This window comes from Euprymna scolopes, chromosome 9, assembly GCF_053919585.1.
Source record: "Euprymna scolopes isolate OS-2025 chromosome 9, ASM5391958v1, whole genome shotgun sequence".
Taxonomy (NCBI): Eukaryota; Metazoa; Mollusca; class Cephalopoda; order Sepiida; family Sepiolidae; genus Euprymna; species Euprymna scolopes.
In genome coordinates this window covers 76137949-76161757 of record NC_136490.1, presented here as the reverse complement: position 1 = coordinate 76161757, position 23809 = coordinate 76137949, and the positions used below count along the sequence as shown (strand labels likewise).

General features: G+C 30.5%; 1 protein-coding gene and 1 non-coding gene across 7 annotated transcripts in view; one reads left to right on the top strand and one right to left on the bottom strand.

Moving 5' to 3' along the window:
• The window catches only part of LOC145284712 (band 4.1-like protein 4A), a 402359-nt gene that overhangs the window by 365190 nt on the left and 13360 nt on the right, over positions 1–23809 (bottom strand). The window lies entirely within an intron of this gene.
• On the top strand, positions 11646–11850 carry LOC145285325 (U2 spliceosomal RNA). Its single transcript, XR_013869052.1, has one exon. It is a non-coding gene; the product is annotated as a U2 spliceosomal RNA (small nuclear RNA).

The following is a 23809-nucleotide window of genomic DNA, read 5'->3' as shown; positions in this document are numbered from 1 at the left end:
TTTAAAACATTTTCGGTCTAGAATACATACATGTAGAAAGTTTGCTTGACATACAAGTTTAAGACATTAATAAATAAAATAAATACATATATCAATACTAATTAACGCGCTCATAAAACATAAAAATGACATGGCTAATACAAATACCCTTGCATTTTATTAGTTTATGCAATTAGATATTTTACTTGTGGGACCCGTGTTTAACATTTCCTTGGAAAATGAAGGAACCTGAGAAACTCCTGTTTCCCTCCTTGAGCATCAAATTACACTTACATTTCTGTTAATATTCATGTAGGCATCAACAAAATTCATAAGCATAATACAGTATTTGTCTTTTGTAATAATTTAATCTTTCAATTTTTAAGTAAAATATATAATATGCTCAGAAAATGTCTATTTTAACTTGAAAGCATACTGAAATTTACGGAGACCCATAAGTAAAATTAAAAGGTTTTGTTGCTATGAATATGTTATGTAACATGTATTTGATGGGTAAATTTAGTATTTATTAAATTAATAAATTACAACTAATAAATAAAATAATGTTTAAAGCCAAATAAAGTTGGATGTAAGAAAATTATTACATATTTGAGTGTAGAACCATGAAATGAAAATTTTATATCGTATGAAATAGTTGAACTCAATGATGTAAGTAGTGAGAAAAGAGTATTTCCTCTGATTATTTCTATAGTAATCAAAATCACTATAATAAATAATATATAAAAAAGAAAACTTTATTTTTCTCCTTAGTTTCATATATTAATTAGTATCCTTATTATTTTATTGTTGCTTGGTGGTTTATGCTTCAAGTGTTTATTATTACCATTATTCGTGCCACTAGTTCCGTTTTTAAAGTTTATTTTACTAAGTGCCATTTTATTGATCACTATGCCCATACGATTCTTATGGTTCTAAGAGTTGTTATGATGTCTTGAGAATATTCTGAGTTCAGGAGATCATGGTTATAAAAGTGAGAATTTTGTTCAAAGACAGAGTTTAGAGATTCTGTTGGCTACAGATGGAATAATGGATTTTATGATAGATTTGGGTTGGTTAAAAAATTTATGAACATAAAATAAAGACGGATTTATTTTTTGTTACGGGCTAAAAGAGCCAGAATTTAGGTTACGGGTAACATCAAGAAAATTGGAAGTTTTTTTTTTTATCATTGTCTAATTGCAAATTCGAATTCTTTAAAGTCATGTGAATGAGATTCTACTAGTATATATAAGGCATGAAAATATTTTCATTCTTGTGAGAATTTGTCAGATTATATAGAAAAATGCAAAGAAATTACACTTACCAAAGTATATAGAATGTGTAATTCACTTTAACAATAAAAAATTGAATAAGTAATTCCTATGTTTTATTTTCATCTATTTGCATCTAGAGGACGCATAGATTTGCTCGTATACATAATTAAAAACTGTTGATATATTTAATCAGAACTTGACAAATCTTGTACAAGTCTTTAATCATCGATTTTCAAAACTAGTGACTTGTTAATTTCTTATTCACAGTTAATTGCTTTGTGCAATGAGACATTGAAATTTGGAAGCTCAGTAAAGATATCAAACAGTGAAGATAACTTTCTATAGCGAAAATTACAGAACATCGCTGCCAGTGCGAAGGCGAAGGCACAGTTTGAGATGACATCAATAATCTTTATATAGTCTCATTGGATAAACAAGAAATAATAGCCAGCATTTTTTGCTTTCATTCTGAAAAGCAGGCATTGTCATTGCTACTATAAATGCACCTAATCAAAGAACACAAAAGATAGGGTTGATCATAAGATAGAAATGGAATACAAAACATTCCAAACTTTTAAAACAACTTGCTTAAGATATGGTGTAAAAGTAACTAAATGCATACTACAGGGCGATCATTCCAAACTAACAAATACAGCCAGTATTTCCATATCAACAAAAAAAATGTTTTTATTAGTTAAAAGCTCAGTAATTAATAACTACATTTATATCATGTCAAGATTTAAATAAATGTTAAAAATATTTTACCGATATTAAAAAAAAGAAAAACTTTCTTGATTAGGTTCAGGTATTTTTATGTATGCCTGACATACCTCTCCATTTTAACCTCTTTCTTTTTTAGTTGGTAAATTAATAGATTTCCATTTTTGTGTACACTAGTTACCAGAAAATTTGGTGAGTGAAATAAAAAAATTAAAAAAAGACAAAATCATGACCTACTTTTAATGCTAAAATTTAACTTTGTTAATTTATCGCGGCATTTGTATAGATATATCCTCTTTTCAGAAAAATTTGAACTTTAAATATTGTTTTCTAAAAATTGACTGACAAAAAATGTTTTTTTACAAAGCTTTATATTAAAAAGCACACGATATAATGTAATTAGAGAAATAATTAAAATTCATAAAATATATTTCTTGTCAGAAATTATCATCGTATATAACATTTATATTATCATACAATTTTATTAGTGAAATAAAAATAATTTTGTGATGGCTATGGAAAATGTGCTCCTAAATATATAAAAAAGGAATAAAAACATTGTTCATATGCGGGTGTCCTTACTATCTTATACTATTGCATGCGATGTTATCCTTCCCCAATCCCAGCAATGCTATTTTTACATAATCTATCCTATTTTTTCATTAAACTTTAAAAAAAAAAAAAAAAAAAAAAAATGGTTTCAAAAGAATATATATTTTTTGCATAATAACTGAAGTTTTATTTAAACAAATACCAATTACAGAATGAAACAATGTTAAAATAGAAATTCTTTTATTTACTCTTTCATGTTAATAATTCGCTGTAGACTTGATAGGCTAGAAATATGAAGGTTAGGGTTACATATGGCATCGGCAGCTGTGATTACAGAAAAATTGGATACGATGATGCTTGAATGAGGTCCAGTAATGGAGGTGATAAGAGACAATATCACTGTTTTTCTCTCAGAACTTCTTCAGACGATGCTTAAGAAATAGAATATGAGATATCACAGGGCAGCATATAAGTCTGGATAAAATGGACTAATGGAGCATCATCACTGGACAGTAACAGAAATATCCGAGAGAAGCCAAATTCTAGTACAACATGGTACCCAAATTGAACAAAAGAAACGGTGCTGCATAGATCAATTTTCAATTATGAATGGAGACACCCAGGAGATACAACCCAAGAAATCGATGTTGCAAAGGCCAAACAGAATTCAAATAGAAAAGTGTTGAATGAAGCCTCCAAATGTACGAGAAGAGTAATTAAATCCCCTATCAAAGTGAAAGTCAATTGGATGTATATTTTAGATTTTACATGCATGGTCCATGTGAATGCTGAAGTGCCAGACATGAGGGTGAGACAATGATAATGCAAAAACTGGAGAGAGAACATAATGTATGGGACTCAAAAAACTGTCTCTTAAAAAAAGAAAAAAAAACGCTTGTTTGAAATCAATAATGAAGAAGAGTTTTAATCACAATCCCAAGATTATAATTTGCATATCCAAATTTGGCAGACGACAAAAAAACAGTTTTTCATGAGGTTTGCAACTTTCAATTCTTTACTCACCTTGTAATATTGAACGCAAATAGTCTTATTATTGTTATTAGAAATATTTAGCGGACTTTGTAGAATTGTGGCATACTAACACTAAATTTGCAATCTTTACTGGCTTTCTCTATATTTGATCTGAAAGACAATCCACTATGCTAAATACCTTTTTTTTTTTTAGATTTATTTAGTGAATTCAAATAAATATCGTCATGAAGTTAATGTTTCTGAAAGAGTGAGAATGAATAAGAATATTATTTTATCAACGCTTTATTCATGATAAATCTTTCAAAAAATTTCACGCATAAAATGTTTTGAAACAGTTGCTGCACACTAATCAGCTACTAAGGGGTCAAAATTTAAAAAAATGGAACGTGGCAGGTGTAGTTTGACATAATGTTAATGCACTATGCATAGGCAAATATACATTCATATATTTAATTGCATTAATTTTTCAGGTTTTGATATGCATGTGTCGTTAGCTCAGATGATTGTGAATACCACCAGACAGCTTAATGGTTTAGCTTCGATTTCAGCTGGTGCCACCTAAGCCATTGTTTTAAAACTTTAAATCATTATAATATGTTGGGTACAATATAATAATCAAGAATTGGGTCTATAGTAATACGAAATCTACATAAATTAAAATATCATATTTAAGCCAATTTTATGACTGGTTAATGCCAGGCGACCTGTTAGTTTTTTTGTTGTTTTTTTTTATTACAAAGGAGTAATCACTTATAATGGCCTGGAGGCTACTCGGAGATAAGGGTTTATGAGTGTACAGCAGTCAATGGGACAATATTAAAGTAATCGTTAGTAGTGGAAATTTGGTAGGATTACTTAAGGAGAACAGCTCATCAAGTACTAGTAGTAGTAGTAGTTATTTAATAAATCTATCAAAATATAGTCACCGAGAATTTGAGCATCGAGGCATTGAAGTTTTATTGCATACAATTCTTGCTATCTTTCCTACTGCTATTCAAAACATCCAAAATAACTTGTAATTCTTGTTTATAAAAAGTGTCCAATAATATTTACTCATTAGTGAATAGATTAAACTTCAATTCATGTTTTATAGTGTTTGATATTATCAAAGAACGTCCTCTTTGACATCAATTAAAATCAGAATTGCCAAAGTAGCATTCCAAAATAAAAATCGATATTAACAGCCCAACCAATCATATTTCTAATAAAAATGTAAAATATTAAAAAAAAAAAAATGTGGTTTCTCTCAATCTTTTTCGATTTTTATAAATCACACTAATTATTATAATTATGATTTGGAATAAATATCTTAATTTTCAAAGTAAACTAAATAAAAATTATGTAAACAACAAAAAATTCATTTTCAAATTATTTCAAGTTCTTTTACTTGTTTTATAAGAGAAATGATTGCTGATGAATACGAGTAATGTAAATAATATATTTGATAAATTGTTAAGCTTAATCAAATGGTCAACCAATTTATTTTTCTAATGAAATAATGATCTTTTCAAGAAACTCATTTTCAGGAATTCGCAGTGTAATAGATAGCCATTTTTCACTTTGAAATGACAATTGATGTAGTGGATGATGATGCAAACTGATGACCTGCTAAGTTCAAATTCAGTTCTGCAGCATCACTTTAACATATGGATGCTGGCAGTCCCTTCCGTACCTGAAAAACCTTGAGAAACCAATGCCAACGATAGAATCAAGCTAGTGAAAACCATCACGTTAAGTGATACAAATTTATGTTTATTAATTTGTTTTTTAATTGTTTGAGAAATTATTTTTTCCTTATATAATATATATATATATATATATATATATATATATATATATCCTTTATGGATATGAATCAAAACACTACACAATTCTAAGCCCATCTAAAATATCTTTCTTAATATCTATGCATAAAATATAAAATTTTTCTCGAAACTAACAAGTGATTCCATCTGTTTAAAATAGAATCTCAACATTTATTTTTTCTCCCTTATTAAGATAATTTATTTTCAAATCGAAATCTCTCTTGGGAGCAAAATATTTTGATGGTTAAAGCTGATGACAACCACGTGCCCTTTTTGTATACATGAAAATTACTAAAATATAAAATCAAATGAAAAGCTGAATATTGATTTATGGATTCCATTAATTCAAGTATAAAAGATTACCATAATACTGAAAAAAGTTCATGTAGTAAAAAATCTACTTTTAATGTGAAATTATAGCTCACATCATGACGGTTGGTCTCCAGTTGGTTGTTCAAGTGTGGTCAACAATATAAAAAGCACAGAAGCTCACCTTTTTTTTTCAAAATTTTCAAGATGACTGATTTGAAGAACTAAGATAAAAATACAATATTTGAAAAAAAAAATAATAAATAAATAAATAAATAAAATAAATAAATAAACGGGTTACATATTTTCAGATACTGTACTTTCACTATTTCTTCAAATCAATTTTCTTCATAAAATCTTGAAATAAAGACGAAACATTGAAGAAAATATAAATAATTTTTTTTCTTTTTTCATCTATGAAACATTCTGAAAAAGTAATAAGGCAGTGTTATTCATTTAGTTTAGCTGAAATATTGTGGGAAAAAATAATCCAAATCATTTTTGTTATTTTTTATCCCCCCCCCCAGAGTCAACATCATAAAAATAAAAAATAAATAATAAATCAATGCTTGTTGTATTTAACACATTTCTTTCATGTAATATGCACAAACATTACAAAACTGTTTAAACGTTGTCTTAAGGAGAATAGTTTCCCATCTCCCTGGAAAATCTCATCAGTATGCCCTGTATTTAAGAATTCAGGTGATCGCTCATCCCCCTCTCAGTACAGGCCAATAAGTCTCCTGTGCGTCATGAGTAAGTTGCTAGAATCTGTATTAAATACAGAAGTAATCAAACATCTCAACAAAAATAACCTTCTTAGTGACACTCAATATGGTTTCCGTTCTGCTAGATCTACAGCAGATGTCCTTACAGTTATATCGCATAGGATTAGCAAATCTCTCGATGGTGGCAATCTTTCTAGGGCAATTGCTCTTGACATATCTAAAGCCTTTGATAGGGTATGGCATAAAGGTTTACTTCATAAGATCGCTAGCTATGGTATAGCTGGAAAAGTCTTCTCAATTATTAAATCATTTCTTTCTGATAGATTCATAAGAGTAGTAGTTGAGGGGCAAAAATCAGAAGCTCACAATATTAATGCCGGTGTCCCTCAGGGATCGATCCTGGGCCCAACTCTTTTCCTGATCTACATTAATGATCTTCCAAATCATATCCTTACATCATTTGTAGACATTTATGCTGACGACACTACCATTTATGGTACCACATCTAAGACAGTAAACGAGCAAGTTCTCTCCAATTCTCTCTCCTCTGATCTTGAGCACGTAGTACAATGGGGAAAGGAGTGGCTGGTTACTTTTAATGCATCTAAAACCAAGCTTCTCTCTTTACATCATCAACATTCTAATCCACATTTGTCATCAATTGAAATGAATGGCTCTCGTCTTCAGGAGGCCTCAAGTTTTGACAAGCTTCTGGGCTTGACCATTACTCCTGATCTTAAATGGAACACGTATATCAAATCTGTTGCCAAGGCCGCTGGAAAAATGGTGGGATCTTTCTATCGATCCAGTAGATATCTCACTGCTGATGCTATTCTCTATCTATATAAGAGCCAGGTACGTCCAAGGATGGAATACTGTTGCCACATCTGGGCAGGAGCTGCTAGAAAGAACTTGTCCTGCCTTGATAGAGTTCAAAATAGACTTCGTAGCCTCGTAGGAGATGTCCTTTTCTCCTCCTTGCAACCTCTATCTCACAGAAGAGATGTTGCGAGTTTGTCTCTGATGTATCGTTATTTTCATGGAAAGTGTTCAACTGAGCTTCAATCTATGGTCCCCCCTCGCCAAACTTTCACAAGAAACACTCGTCTAGCTGTAAACACTATCAATAATTTCCCCCACTCTTTATCTGTGCCTAAACCTAAACGTAGATTCCATGAACAAAGCTTCTTTCTTAGAACTGCACGCCTGTGGAATTGTCTTCCGTTTTCCTGCTTTCCGGCTGACTACAATATGGTTTTGTTCAAGTCTAAAGTAAATAAGTTCTTGATGAGCCGTTCCATATAAGTTATTAAATTTACCAAATTTTCATTACTAATGATTACTATATTGACCAACTTCTACTGTACACTCTTTAACCCTTATCCTTGAGTGGCCTCTGGGCCTTGATAATGTGGTGATGCCTTTGTAAAAAAAAAAAAAAAAAAAAAAAAAAAAAAAAAAACATATCCAAGGTCATCTGGTCGAAGAATATCTCCAATGGAAAATTTATTCCAGCACAAAGAATTTTACAGATAATAAAGAAATGTTTATGACAAGTGATAAAAGACGGGAAATAATTCACACTTTTATTCCTTTTAATAATTCCAATTCTAAGATAAACGTGTTCAAAACAAATTCCAATTCTAAGATGAATGTGTTCAAAACAAATTCCAATTCTAAGATGAATGTGTTCAAAACAAATTCCAATTCTAAGATGAATGTGTTCAAAACAAATACTGAAAATGTGTCAATCCTTTTGTTTTCACAAGCCCGGCAGACAAATGTGTCTGTGTTTTTATATTTATTTATTTTGAGCATTTCTTGATTTATATATGCATCGATTTTCAAGGAAGATGCAAGAACAATCGCAAAAGGAGAGCATCTTCCCTTTGAAGTTAGAGATGGGAGATTGCATATTCTGATTAAAAATATATGAAAGCAAATACCATTTATCCATCTGCATGAAGAAATACAGATCTTAGAGTAGAATGAAGGACAGTTTATAGAAAAGTGGTTCAATTAAGTTAAAGATTAGGAAAATATTAAGTGAAACTGAGACAGGAAACCATTTTCTTTTCTTTCTAAGAATAGGCATTTTTTTTAATGAGCATGAAAAACTGTTTGATATTTAAAAAAAAAATAATTTTTTTTTTAAATATGAAATCAGAAAATGATGAAAAAGAAAAAAGGCAATATATGTATGATAATTATGGAATTAATAATCCAACATAATAAAAAATGAAAAAACGAAAACTGAAAATTGTATGTTCATCAACATTTCATCTTTATTATTTGAAGACTTTCTCAAAATTGCTGATATGAAGAAAAACACATACGCAGCTGAACATTTCCATCTCTATTTATATGGAGCAAAATTCACCATCACTGACTACTTCTTGGGATCGTGAAAAGCCTCAAATAAATAACGACCAGGCTTGAGCACTGGTGTCTGCGTTCCATGCTTTATCAATACAGTTTACCAGCATGAGAAAGATGAACTGAACTCTGCAGACTATCTTAGTCATCAACCACACCACTTACCATCAAAAGACAACAGAAGCTGACATAACGTATGCAGTTGAAAACATTATCCAAATCCATCACTTCTGAAGAAGTTAAGCAAACAACAAATGAAGACCCCCCCCCCGTTACAGAAAATGAGGGCTGTAGTTGTAAATGGACGATGGAATGACCCTCAGTTGTTAAGTTTTTCTTCATTCAAGGGTGAACTGCCAGTTTGCGCCACCCAGTTCTCTCACTATCATGTGAAAACCTATGGGGGTAGAAATCTTAAAATGACATCGAAATGTGTATATATTCTCTGAGTCGCGACTGAAAGTGTTAATGGCAGGCAAATGGAATAATAACACAGATGGGACAAACATATATTTTAGCATTTTTTCGTTGATTTTTATTTTTTTATAAAATAAATCAAATAATAAAGAGGAAAGAGAGAAGAAAAATAATGCCCTAATGGTGATGAGAAAGAGAGTCAGTCAAAGTTCTGGATTACATGGCACAATTCCATATTACATTTTCAAAGAAGAAAATGAAAGAAAAATAATAATTCCGATAGCTATTACGTGAAAGTCACCACGTGTACTGGAACATGCCACCTTTAAAGTTATTAAAAGTTCAAATTATCCTTTTGGAAGGAAATCACAATCTAACAGGTTCTTTGATAAAAGCACAGAGATTTAAACAAAGAAGAAAAACAATTTCTTCAACTTTCTTCCTGATTGTAAATGCAGATAAATAAAGTCCCCAGGTGGTCAAGAGAAGCATAATGCCTTCCTTGGATGTGTTGAATTCACAACGGTCAAATGCCATAGCCTTGGGCCTTCCTCGCGTGAATCAAATTCATGACACTTGAATAAGAGTCCGTTTTCGTTTTGCTTCTGATCAAGTGAAATGTTCTCATCACCATTTTTTTTTTTTTTTCTGAATCAATATTTCTGAAGCGAAATATCCGTTTGTTTAGTGCTTGTTTTGATGAATAATCTCCGGAATCAAAGTTCACATGAGCAGGCAGCACGGAATCTAAGTTCGCATCCTCATCGCTGGCCTCAGACTCACTTTTCTTCAATCGCTTGCACATGATCTGGCTCGCCCACGCATTCAACATGGAAAGGGTTAATCTGTCTGGACGACTTATCTCCATGCTGACATTAAAAAAATAGCTTAGGCCTACGTGATGAAAGGCTTGTCATTAATGTCCATGACATCACCGACTGGATCAGTCGGGTTACTTCGCATCATCTGGAAGAGGAACATCACACAAAATAGTGGAAGAAACAGTACACAACTGCATACCCTGCCAAGTCTCGAACCCAGGACACACACATCATGAACCAATACACCTCACTTCTCTCCCAACTGCTCCATGGACTGAAATTTCAGTTAATTCTGAAGGTCCTTTTCCATCTCAACCAATGACTATAACCGATTCCCTGAAGTTGAAATACTCCCCTCACTATCGGCAAGTGCAGTCATCCCTAGCCTGAACATGACTTTCACTAGACAAGGGTATCCAACTGTTTTGAAGTCCGATCATGCCCTCCCCCCATTTCAAGGACAATATTTCAGAGGCTTTTCCATTCAGTCAGGTTTTAGACACAGAAAAATCACACCTCTATGGCCTGAGGCAAATGGAGAAGTGGAGCGCTTTATATGTACATTAAAAAGATTTATACTTGCTACCATGGTGGAAGGTCACAACTGAAAACCCAGTTGCCTCACTACTTAAGACAATATAGAGCTACCCACCATAACACCTTTTGAAGCCTATACTGGCAGAAAAATGAATATCGATATAATTAATAATATTAAGAAACCAGCACTAGGGCTGATGCATGCAGCATAGAATAAAAAATAAAAAATAATAAAATAAAATAAAAAACGATTCCAAAGGAAAAGGAGAAAATGAAAGAGTATGTGAACCAAAAAACTACAAAATCAACAACCCTCTGTCTAGGTGACAAAATCCTGATTAGGCAAAAGAAACAAAATCTGTCCCCACCATACAACCGTAAACCATATACAGTTACACAAACCGTTCAGAGAGGAAACCAACAAGTCACCATAAACTTCTGTTCAAGAGAGTAAGTCCAAGCACAACTCAGAAGGAAGAAGAGTCAGACTGACTCTGAGGGTGAATACAATCCACACCCACAAGAAGAACACTACCATAATGCCTGACCAACAAAATCTATCATGGAAAGGACTACTCTAAGCTAGACTTTACAATGAAGTAATATATATAAAAAAAAAAAAAAAAAAAAAACGAGGACAATACTTTTCACCAAAAATGAGAGAGATGTAATATTGCTAATAAAGGGACATAACTCCTAAAAGAGTAATCTACTCCTGAAACTATATATATATTTATTAAGTAACTAAAAAAGTGTGCAAGCTAGTTATTTGGCAAGCGTGCTGTTGTTAATTATACATTTTTGTGTTCTGTTCTATTTTCTTGCTGACACTTGCGAGCTGGAGCATTTACAACATTTCAGTTACCTGCTCTAAAGTGCTATAATGTATCAGCAATAGGAGCTCATTTTACGTTAAAATTATGTGTGAAATCGTTCCCCACTCAAAATTCTTAAATAATTTTGTCGTTAACTTTTTCTAATTATTATTATAATGATTATAATCATCATTATATTACGCTTATCGCTCCGTCCGTTATCATGCTGTGCATCCCTAAAAAAGGAAAGTGGAATATTCCAAATAAACTTTTTTTTAAAAATTGGTGTCGCTGTTAAGGCAAAGCTAATAAAAATGATTTGTCTTTCTTGGCCTTTTGGCTAAGATCAAAGTGTAGTATCTGTACTTAAGGTGCTACATTTCAATTTCTTCTCTCTCAGTGGAAGAGAAATCCTTTACGACTAAGACAATTTTTTCTCCACGTTAAAAAAACGACCTTGGTGTCTAAATCTGTCCCGTGGGGAGGCATTGCGAATAGGTACTATGTTTAATGTAACACATTTTTAATATTAAAAAAAGTAACTGGAAAAAGTTATTTCTGATTTAATTACAAAATGTCCTGGAAGTGTTACTCCTGATTAATTATAAAATGCCCTGGAAAATGTCCGTTCTGATTATTTTTTTTTTGTTTACTTGCCTCCCCACAAGAGCGGAATTGGACATGAGGTCGGTTATAAATTTAGAGGGAAACCAGCTGTCCAAAAGGGGCTCTCTGGTCAATAACAAAAATAAGAATTGTATCAGTAATGAAGTATTTCTCCTCCATTAACCAAGACCAAAAAATGAGAGGATTTAAGTCACTGGAATGCTGAAACTGATAGTACACTCAGAAATTCAAGTTGAAGCAATGGTTACCTAATCCCTTACTGTGTTAATGTTTTTATGTATTACTTTCGAAAAGCTGCTGAAATAGTTTATGATTTAAACATTACTTTATTTCAAGTATATTTTAAGCAGTGGGTTACGGGATATGAAGTCAGTCCCCGAAATTACTCAAACTGTTTACGATTTAAACATTACTTTATTTCATGTATATTTTTAACAGTGGGGTGGGGGATATTAAATCAGTCCCGAAAATGGGTGAAACCGTTTAGCATTACACATTGCTTTATTTAATGTATATTTTTAACATTGGGGTGGGAAATATGAAGTCGGTTCTGGAAATGGCTGCAACCATTTACGTCTTGGACATTACTTTATTTAATGTATATTTTTAACAGTAGGATGGGGAATAAGTCAGTCCCGAAAATGGCTGAAACAGTTTACTATTTAGACATTACATTATTCCATGTATATTTTTAGCAGTGGGTTTGGGATATAAAGTCACTCCCGGAAATGGCTGAAACAGTTTACGATTAAAACATTACTTTATTTAATGTATATTTTCAACAGTGGGGTGGCGGACATGAAGTCAGTCTAGGGATTGAATGAGATGTGCAAATATATACTATCAGAAAGCGTCGCCCAGTATTGAATGAGTTAGGTGGAAAACATAGTAACAAAATATCCAGCGTCGCCCGGGATCGAATGAGATAGGTGAACAATATATATTAGCAGAATATGCGGCGTCACCCGGGATTGGATAAGATAGGTGAAACATATATACTATGAGAATACCCAGAATTTATTTATTTATTTGTAATGAAATAATAAGCCCAGGTAATATATCGAAGTTATTATTTAAGTAAGGGGGGGGGGGCGACATAGTGGGTTAAAGTTATGAAAATTATTGTCGAAATTAGTAACATATCCAAGAATTATGAAAAATGATGAAATGTGAGTTAATTGATTGGTGTATTTGAAATGAAAAAATCACTCCAGATAATATATCAAAGTTATTATGTTTGTAGTGGGTGGATGATAATGTGGGTTAAAAATATTAAAAATAATTGTCGAAATGTGTAACATATCAAAGAATTAAGAAAAACGATGAAGTGTGAGTTAATTGATAGTTATGATTTTTATGAAATAATCAGCCCAGAAAATATATCAAAGTATCAAAGTAATTTTTTAGTAAGAGAGGGCGACAAGGATGGTTTAAATTATAAACAAATTATTGTCGAAATTAGTAAGATATCCAATAATTACGAAAAATGACGAAATGTGATTTAATTGATTGGTGTGTTTACAATAAAATAATCAGCCTAGACAATATATCAAAGTTATTATATAAGTAAAGGGGAGAAGATAAGGAGGGCTGAAATTATGAAAAATTATTGTCGAAATTAGTAGCATATCCAAGAATTACAAAAGTGATGAAATATTAATTAATTGATCGGTGTGTTTGTAAGGAAATAATCAGCCTAGACAAGATATCAAAGTTATTATTTAGTAAAGAGGGAAGGGCGAAAATGTGGGTTAAAATTATGAAAAATGATTGTCGAAATAAGTAACATATCCAAGAATTATGAAAAATGATTAAATGTTATTTCATGCATTAGTGTGTTTGTAATAAAATAATAAGCCCAGACAATATTTCAAAGTTATTATTTTATTAAGAGGGGGCGATAATGTGGGTATAAATTATGAAAAAATATTGTCGAAATTAGTAACATACCCAAGAATTATGAAAAATGATGAAATGGAGGTTAATTGATTAGTGTGTTTGTAATGAAATAATCAGCCCAGCAAATGTATCAAAGTTATTATTTTAGTAAGGTTGGGTGACAACGTTGGTTTAAATTATAAAAAAATATTGTCGAAATTAGTAACATATCCAAGAATTACGAAAAATGATGAAATGTGAGTTGATTGATGTATGTGTTTGTAATGAAATAATCAGCCTAGAAAATATATCAAAGTTATTATTTTAGTAAGGTGTACAGTATGGTGAGTTTAAATGATGGAAAATTGTCAAAATTAGTACTATATCCAAGAATTATTAAAAATGATGAAATGTGAGTTAAGTAATAGTTGTATTTTTTATAAAATAATCAGCCGATACAATATATCAAATTTACTATTTTAGTAAAGGGAGAGTGATGCAATAGAAGAATAGGATATATCTGGCTTTGGCTTCATAACCTCTTTAGAGTTGCGCTTAAAGATTCAAAACATTTTTATTGCGATAAAATTTCCCTTAAAATACACTTTTAGATTTTATGTACATTCTCTAACTTTCTACGAGAAACACAAAAACAACACAAAGATGTTTATGTTTATTAGTTGTCTTCAGATTTCTTTCTCATAAAATCGGAACTCAAAACATTTTATAAAATATGCTTTTTAGAATTATGCAAATACAACATCCTATTTTGATTTTTTTCTGGATAAACAAAACTGTAGTACCTGTCCATTCCATTTTGGTTTTGAAACTAAGGTTTGGAAAATAGATTCGTATGAGAAGGGCAGTTGAAGGTTTTTTTTTTGTTAGGTATTCACATAGAAAATGTGTATTGATAAAAGCACTGGTCCCTGTAACCACACTAAGATGTCATCAGGAAGGGCATTCAACCTATAAAAATCTTGCCTCTCCTATGAAAATGACTTTCAAAGAAAATCTTTCACATTTAAGGTAATGTGGTTTAAATAAACTTGTCCAGAGGTTGTTTTATAAGTCAATTTATAAAAGCTGTCCAACACATGCGAACAAAGGGATGTAAAAGCGATGATGATGAATGGAATATATGGGATAGGAAGAGACAGTAAAAGAAGGAGTCAAAAATCTTATGTTCAGATATTATCAAACCTAGTTTTTTTTTTCCATTCTTAAATGATGTAGAAAATGTGCAAAGTTGGTTCAATTCAAATGTACATTCAGTATATTTGAATAATACTTGAATTTTATGATGCTTATCTAGAAAACTGTAAACATGTTTTTAATATATATTTGAATATAGGCTAATATTTAAATACTTATTTAAGTAAATTGAATAAAAGCTATTAATTTTTAACAGCAATAATATTATAAGCAATATTCACAAAATTTTCTCTCCACATTGACATTAAATTCTTTTCGTTTTTCCCATTCTTTTCTCATTAAATTCCAGCATTCTATAGACAATCTCTGTTGAATTCATTATTCTTGATAATGTTATTCCCTTTGGGTGAAAAACACAGACGTTAAAAATTCATCCTTTCATCCTCTTCCTCCTAATTATCACCATCCCTAACTATCAGCTGTACTCTATTGAAATCCCATTCATACCTTTAGAAGATCAAGATATTTAGTATTCCAGAAAAAAAAAACATCTATTACAAATTTCCAACTTACATGGAAGAAATTTAGTGAAATAAAATTTTATCATAAACAAATTAGAATATAATCAGATTTTAGGCATGAAACATTTTTGATACAAAAAAAAAAAAAAAAAAAAAAGAAATCCTACGCCTAATATTTTGAATTTATTCACAAAAATTGTTATATTCAACTATTTTTAAGAAATCTAATTGATGTTTTGCAATTTAATTTTGTAATTTAAACTTTAAAAAAAGTAATTTTTGTCTGAATTTATTAAGCTGATTTAATCACTGCAACTTATCCATTATATCCAAAGGTATTTTCCGATTGTTTGTAGGGTGCACCTGGTCAATCTATTCCATTCCACTCGAGGATTACACATATGATCACTATATTATCAATAAATTGTTATTAATATTTATTGTTATAAATGAATATATAATGGAAGAAAATATATATATTTGAACTTTAGCAAGATTTTTGGTATCGATCATTTATTAAGTTTTATTTTTAGTTATGGCATTTCTAACAAAATAAATAATGTAAGAAAATTGTTAATGGAATTATGAAGGTGAAAATTGATAACACTTATTTTGAATTATAGCATACATTCTCCAGTATTTCGACATAGTATTGGGTTATCTATCATTTTTAATATTCATTAATGATTTATCTAATTTCAGAAATATAAGTGGCTCATTCCATATCAAATCGACAAGTGGTTAACCAGGTCCAACGCGGATTTTTTTCAAATTTGCTACACTTATAGATTTCCATGAAAGGAATTGAATGGCACTTGTTAAACATCTCAAGGTGAAGGAATTTCTGAAAAATGACCTTGACTTTTTTATAAAAATATCAAATTTTATGGAGAGGTGACCAACTTTAAAAGACGATATCTCTGTTATTTATGGGCCAACAAAGTTCATTCATATATATTTCTAAAGTACTTGGATAGATCTACAATTTTTATTTGGGGATATATTTTTTTCACGGTCAAATTTTAAAAAGTTGACCATGACCTTTTATCTGAATTATCTGAAAAAGGGTCATTTTAATTTTTTTTTTTTTTTTTTTTTAATTTTGACAAAAGATTTGTCTATCTTATGACAGTATATATTCCAAATTTCATTATGGGTTTTCCACTAGAACCATTCTTACAAGCGTTTTAAAGAAGTGAGCTAAATTCAAAATGATGGACTGTAGTACCTGCTACTTCGGTCCTGGATATGATCTTAAACTATATCCAGTGGTGAGGCCCAACTTATGGGCTTTAGGGAGTGTGGAGGCATCCTTTAATTGCCATTGCTCCCAGGTCCACTCTGACTCGGAGTGGTAGTACCTGTTATGGGTTAAATAGAAACAGACTTGAAAACAAATATATTCTATTAAAAAGTTTTTCTTCAAAATATTTGGATTCGGCATTAAATAACCTGCAAAGGGTTGATATACCATTAAACAAAAACAACCAACCAACCTGTTACTTCATATAAAAACATTTCGATATTTTACAATATGGCCATGTTTGATATCTTTGTGAAGCTATTTTAATGCTGATTAATATATGCATAAAACCATGGTTACAAAATCCATATAAAAAATTGATTTTGAAACTGAATTGTCTTCATTTTTTTTTTTTCAGGCACCATTTATATGCAAGTTATATTTTCATATAAATGTAGAATTTAAGTAGATATTTTTACTATTAAAACTACTTAATACTATTATTATATCTTTTTTTTTTTAATAAGTCTTCAGCAAAATTCTCTTAAACAAAAATGGTATTCTACATTTTTTGTACTCCTTGAGCATTGAGTTCAACAGCCACCTAGCCTATTTGTTTATTAGTTGCTCCTTTACAAAGCCAGAGAAAAAATGGATTTCAAATCTGGAAGATGTGAGAAGTAGTTGCGTTTGTAGAGGGTGTCGGCTGCTACAGATTATATGTGCTTGATATCAATGTTTTAGTACATGTTTTTTTTATATAGGCTATATCATATTTATGGAGGAGTTATATGCACAGGTACAACCGATAATAATCAGCGGGTTTGTATTACTGTACACAGATTCAAAAAAGTTGTCAAAAATAAATATATAACAAATAAATGCTATCAAAGGCAAGATAAGTTACTTTTCTACCAAACTGGATATGTTTCCAGTGTTTTTATTTAATGTAACATGTTTATTCAGCTCGAAAAACATACTGTGTTTACCGATATATTGGAAAATTCAAAATGGCGCCCGACTCTCTCTTTAACACGGTAAGTTTGGAAAAAGGTGCTACAAATATAAGACTAGACAAAATACTGTTAGAAACTCGCTCAATATATATTACCGTGACATAGGTTGACATATATTCGGTAGTTTTTTAATAGTATTTTGTCTAGTTTATTATTTATAACACCTTTTCCCGAACTTTCCGTGTTAAAAAGAGAGTCGGGCGCCATTTTGAATTTTCCGATACATCGGTAAATACAGTATGTTTTTCGAGCTGAATAAACATGTTACATTAAATAAAAACACTGGAAACATATCCATTGAATAAAACACGAAAAATATATCCAGTTTGGTAGAAAAGAAACTTATCTTGCTTTTGATAACATTCATTTGTTATATATTTGTTTTTTGACAACTTTTTCGAATCTATGTGTACAGTAATACAAACCCTAAATAATAGTTCATGGAAACAATCCATTTATTTTTAAACAAAAGTTACGATTCAAACAATGAAAAAGACTATTGAAGAGATTAAAAGTATTAAAAAGTATAATCTGCCCACCTTTTTTTTTTTTTTTTTTTTTTTTTTTTTTTTTTTTACTTCAGTTGTTCATATTTCTTCCCTCAGAATTACTATTTGCCTAATGCTAAAATGTAATTCATTTTAATTTTTACCCAGAATATCATTTTTCTGCACTTTATTTATTTTAAGTTGAAAAGGAAAAACTTATTTTATGTAAAATAAAATAATAAAAAAACTTAACTGGAGATTTTTCATTTGATGAAAGCAAATAAATAAAAATAAAAAAAACAGATTCATCATTCGTTTGCCTTGTTTTATTTATCAGTGTCAACATTTTTCATCCTATTATTATCATCATTATTAGCATTATTACTACTACTACTACTACTACTACTACTGCTGGTAAAATATTTGAAAGTACAAGGAACACATAAATTGACTGCATGACCTCGTTTCATATCCATTATCACCGACTTTCACAAGCATATATCTTAATACAATGAGGAATCTACTAAAAATGTGTCTTCAATTTTATTAAGGTGATATATATATATATATATATATATATATATATACTAGCAGGCCGCTCAGCATTGGCCGGTCATAATATACTCTTGAATATGATATTTTGATTAATGCAAATTTCGTGTTTATTATTATATTGGACCCAATATATAGTAATGATTTAAGTAAAAAAAAAAAAAAAAAAAAAAGACTCATGCGCCACCACCAAAAATCGAAACCAAAACTTTTAGCTTACAAGTTACTTTTTCCTCTGATGTTAATGCCTGAACTATAAAGACAGGTTTGCTGCAAGGCTAAAAATTAAAATATGACCCAGTAGCTCTTACGTTATGCATGCATATTCCTAATGCCGTCGTTTTGACCTGGCAAATTTCATTTTTTTTAATTTTCACTTTTGCACCGATTTTTCCTATATGTTATATATTGTTATTATTATTCTTATTATTGTTCTTGTTATATTTGTTATTGTTGTTATTGTTCTTTGTTAGGAAGTCTTATTAAAAGTGAGTCTTAGAGAGTCTTATTAAGAGAGATGTTGCGTTCTGTGTTCGTGTTATGAAGAGATTCATATATATAAAATGTTCATACTTAGAAGTGTAGAAGCTCTTTGAGTGAGGAGACAGTGTTGAGACAGTCTTAGTGTTCACATTGTAGATATATAGATGTAGAGACATTGTATGTGAAGACATTTTAAAACACAGGATATATAAGACATATAATGACAATTTCACTTTACCTTTTGGTAGAATTACAACACAAAGACGACGTTTATAAAAACACATGATGGGTTTATTTCTTCTTCGACCGGTCGGTGTTTTTCTTAGTCAAGAATTCAAAGTTTTACATTCTAAGTTTCAAAGGTGACCGTCTCGCTTCCAGACGTTCGACTGTCCATCTCTCGACTCCAGATTGTCGTCTGTCGTCCTTAGACTCTCTCTGCTTAACTCTAAAGTTTCTAACTATATCAAGAACTTCCCATTTTCCATGACGTCATACACATGTTAAAACATGTGTCTTCTTTCATGTGTTCTGGAAATGCGTGTCCAAAACTTTTTCCTTTGTTTACAAAAGGAATTTTAACCTATATTTCCAGTAACCTATATTTCCAATATGTTAAAAACATGTTTATTAAATTATCCTATAGTTGCATTCCTTTTCTTAAAACTATTTTATCTCTAAGCTAAACAATGGTTTGTTTTTACATTCCATTTTCTAATTCTCTCTCATAATCTATTTCTAAACCTAAATTACGAGGTTCGAATTTCGTCTATTCTATTTCATTTTAACTAAATCTCTCTATTTTTATACTTACCTGAAAAGGGGACAGCCCTTATCATGTAACATATATAAATATAAAGTTTTGCATGGGCTCGAATACCTTATATATTAAGTGTCATGCCTGTAGTTTAAAAACTGAAAGAGAAGTTTGGTAGGCAAACTTTTTTAAACAAATATATACGCATACATAAAAATATATATAGAAAGAGGTTTGTGTTTACTATAACCTTTTAATGCAAATATTACGCAAGTATAAATCATGTAGAATATCTGCATGAATATAATTACACGTAACAGTCAACTAAAGATGATTATCCAATAAGAAAACTGAAAAAAAAAAAAAACTAACAAGAAATTAATTAAAATAAATGTTTAAAAGAATATGCAAATTATGTAGATCTGTTGGAGATGAATTCAATTCCATGACTCATATATAACACAGTTGTATTTTCTTTTTAAATAAATAGAAAAGGAGGGGTTTTAAATATGAATATCAATACACACACACAAAAAAATTATAAGAGTATTCCCAAAATCTCTGGCGAGGAGACTAAAACATGCTGCTATGGTTTCAAATGATCTAAATTAACAGCAAGGGAACATGATTCCACATATTTTTAATTTTTTTTCACCTCTTTTGGAAATAGGGTACGATTATGAATATCCCCGGTATCTAATGTTTATACACTGTGAAATTTACGTTATGTATGAAAACCAAAGAGGGGAAATATAACATATGACAAATATTTGGAATCAAGTCTCCCCTTGCTGTTATTTCAAATCATTTGAAAGCAAGCAGCAAGCTTTAGTCTCTCCTCCATTAAGGCCAGAGTTTTTTAAGAAATATCAGATAATTGACTATGATCGAAACATTTTATGGCTGCAAAAAAAAAAAAAAAGGCTCTGGATGATGGATGATCCCCTTAATGAGTTACCTTAAGGGCAAATGTCACATAGCCCGCTACACAATTCAGGTCATTACCTTTCCAACGAGCCTTCATTTGTTAAATTCTGATCAATAGTCGCTGAGATTTTGCCAAAAATGTGGTGTGTATATATATATATATATATATATATATATATATATATACATACACACACACACACTAGTAGCCAAATTGAATATTGAAATGCTCATCTCTGATTCCATGAGGCAAAACTACATGAAAATTTGCAGGCTTTTTGAAGATTATAATACTATTCTATAGTTAAAATTTTATGCCAATTGATAAAAAAGAACCAATAAAATATGCCCAAATTTGCTTACATTTGTATATGTAGTGTCCTGCAAGCCAGCTTCAGTCTTGCTGCTTCGGTTGTCTCCCCTGTTGCCTTGCCAGGCCACTAATATATAATTAGTTACCTTTTGATTAAATGCTAATTACAATACTATCTTATGTAAAAAGGGGTAAATAGTTTTTCGTTTTTTTTTTATTATTATTTCTGCTATAAAGAAAGAATTCTCATGATACAAAAGTGAATTACTTCATCTTTTGAGACATGAAAATGAAGTTCAGAAAAAATGCAGGACTCAACAGAAATCTTGGAATCTAGAAAATTCAAGGTTGGGTGATTTTTAATTCTAAAATAATTCAACAAAACAAAACTGATAACCAAAAGATATGGAGAATCAAAATGTTGGCAACTTTATTTTACTAAGAACTTCATTTAATAGCCATTAAGAAACCCAAATGTAATAGCACTAGCATCGTATTAGTATTTATTTGGATAACAAAAATAACTAAGGAACCTTTTTCATAGCTACACTTTCTGAGATCATTGTTGTAGTACAACATTTTTCGTAATTTTTTATTACTTTCTTGAACAATAGAAGAATATGGTTTTCGGGTTTAGTAATCAAATTAAAATAACTTTTATTTCAGTTTTTTAATAAATCAAAATTCATAGTAGGGTAAATTCTTAAAATTCAAAAGACAAATTAACATGTTTTTATAATGTGAAGTGTTCTCATAATTTCAATAAATTTGTTCTGATGAAGATTATAGGCATAAACAAGAATTTGACCTTTTAAAAACTTTTATCTTGATTCATATTGCTCTTTTTGTTGGTAGTTGATTTTCACATTAGAAACAGACTGTCTCTAACTTTGCATTCATGGGAAGGCAAGTAAATAGAGAGGTCAAAATATTCTATTTTGTAAAAGACAAATTAAAGGTTTAAGCACAAGTGATAAGAATCAAACTGTTTTGTAAACCAAGCTGAAAAAAATATTAAGGAGTTATTTTTAACTTAACAAGCATGGCAGGTTACCGGAGAGAATGTTGACTGTAATTAGTATATACTTTGATTTAATAAAGATAATGAACAGAAATGAAGTTTTAGATTATGAAATACACATACTGCTGTTCATCTTCCTCTGAGAGAAAGAAATAGACATATTGCTCCAAATGAAGTAGTGTCTTTCAGTTTTGGTCAATAGTGCAGTGTGAATAAACTTGTTCATTGTCTTCATGGTATGTTTGCTCTCATCATTTAATTCAGACCAGGGAGTATAATTTTGCTATGAACAAAACTAGACCAGATGGCAAAGTCTTTACATTTTTAGCCTAAAAAAAGAGACCCATTATACATTTTAGTTTTGGTGAGCCTTCTCAGGAAACTATGTCTAGGTGATGAACAACTGCATTTTCTGTTGTTAATGGGATTCCTTCTTCTTTGTCAATAGCTACTGATATAAAAGGTTCTAAACAATCTAAAATGATTTCTGTCAATAGAGACGAGGGTAATGATGCTCTAAATAATCGTACATGCCCATACGAAATAAAAATCTTTTGTAACAATATCATATATAAACTACAGTGCCACAAGCAGTTATAAACCGATACAATTTCTTTTGTGGGTTCCAAGGAAAAGATGAATTTGCTAAAACTTGTAATCATATCAGCCATTAATATTCAATGTTTTTCGTTTGTGAATCACCTCGCCTTCAACTTGCAACTGTCGATCACTTCTAGCCGTTAGACCAGTTTACAACATTCAATAATATTGGCACCAGAAAATAAAGAATTTTCGTTACACATTCATTTTAATTCATTTTGTTTTTCAGTCTATAAAATGGATTTTGTCAAACGTAAAAATAGAATAAACTTCTTTATTTTTTTTTAGGTTAGTTCTATTGTTCAATATAGTTTCTTATCCGTTTGTTTGAAGGTTCGTTTCATGAAGTAAAACACAAAAATCACAATGATATTATTGGTTTGTCGGTTAAAATATGAATGATGCTTTGAGAGAAGCTATCAAAGATTTAGTAGATGTGGAAACGGCACAGTATATGGAACAATCGAGAGTAATTAGAATTAATTAGAACACGCGAAAGTAAAGTGTTATTAAGAAAATCTTGGGTAAAGAAAGTGTTTTTGTCTGCATGAGTGAAGTCATGAGACTGTTATAAAGTTGTTATATTATTTTATTTTGTTATTTTATTAGTTAATAACTGATTTGTGTTGTTTGTTGAGTTGCGAGTAGCCAATGGATTACAGCCAGAGTTTTAATCTAAAGTCTGTGCAATAGTATTGAGACTGACAAGGATTCGTGTTACAAATTAAGCCTTTCACTGGTGACAACGTTTAGATTCTCATTTATATAATCAATGTGAACAGGTCCCAGTTTTGCACAACAAACAAGTTGAGGTGCAATATAGACAAGATTGAGTATTTTGATAGAATTGACCAATCAGTATTAAGTATTTCAACTAAATAACTTGGCACAACACTTTTTTT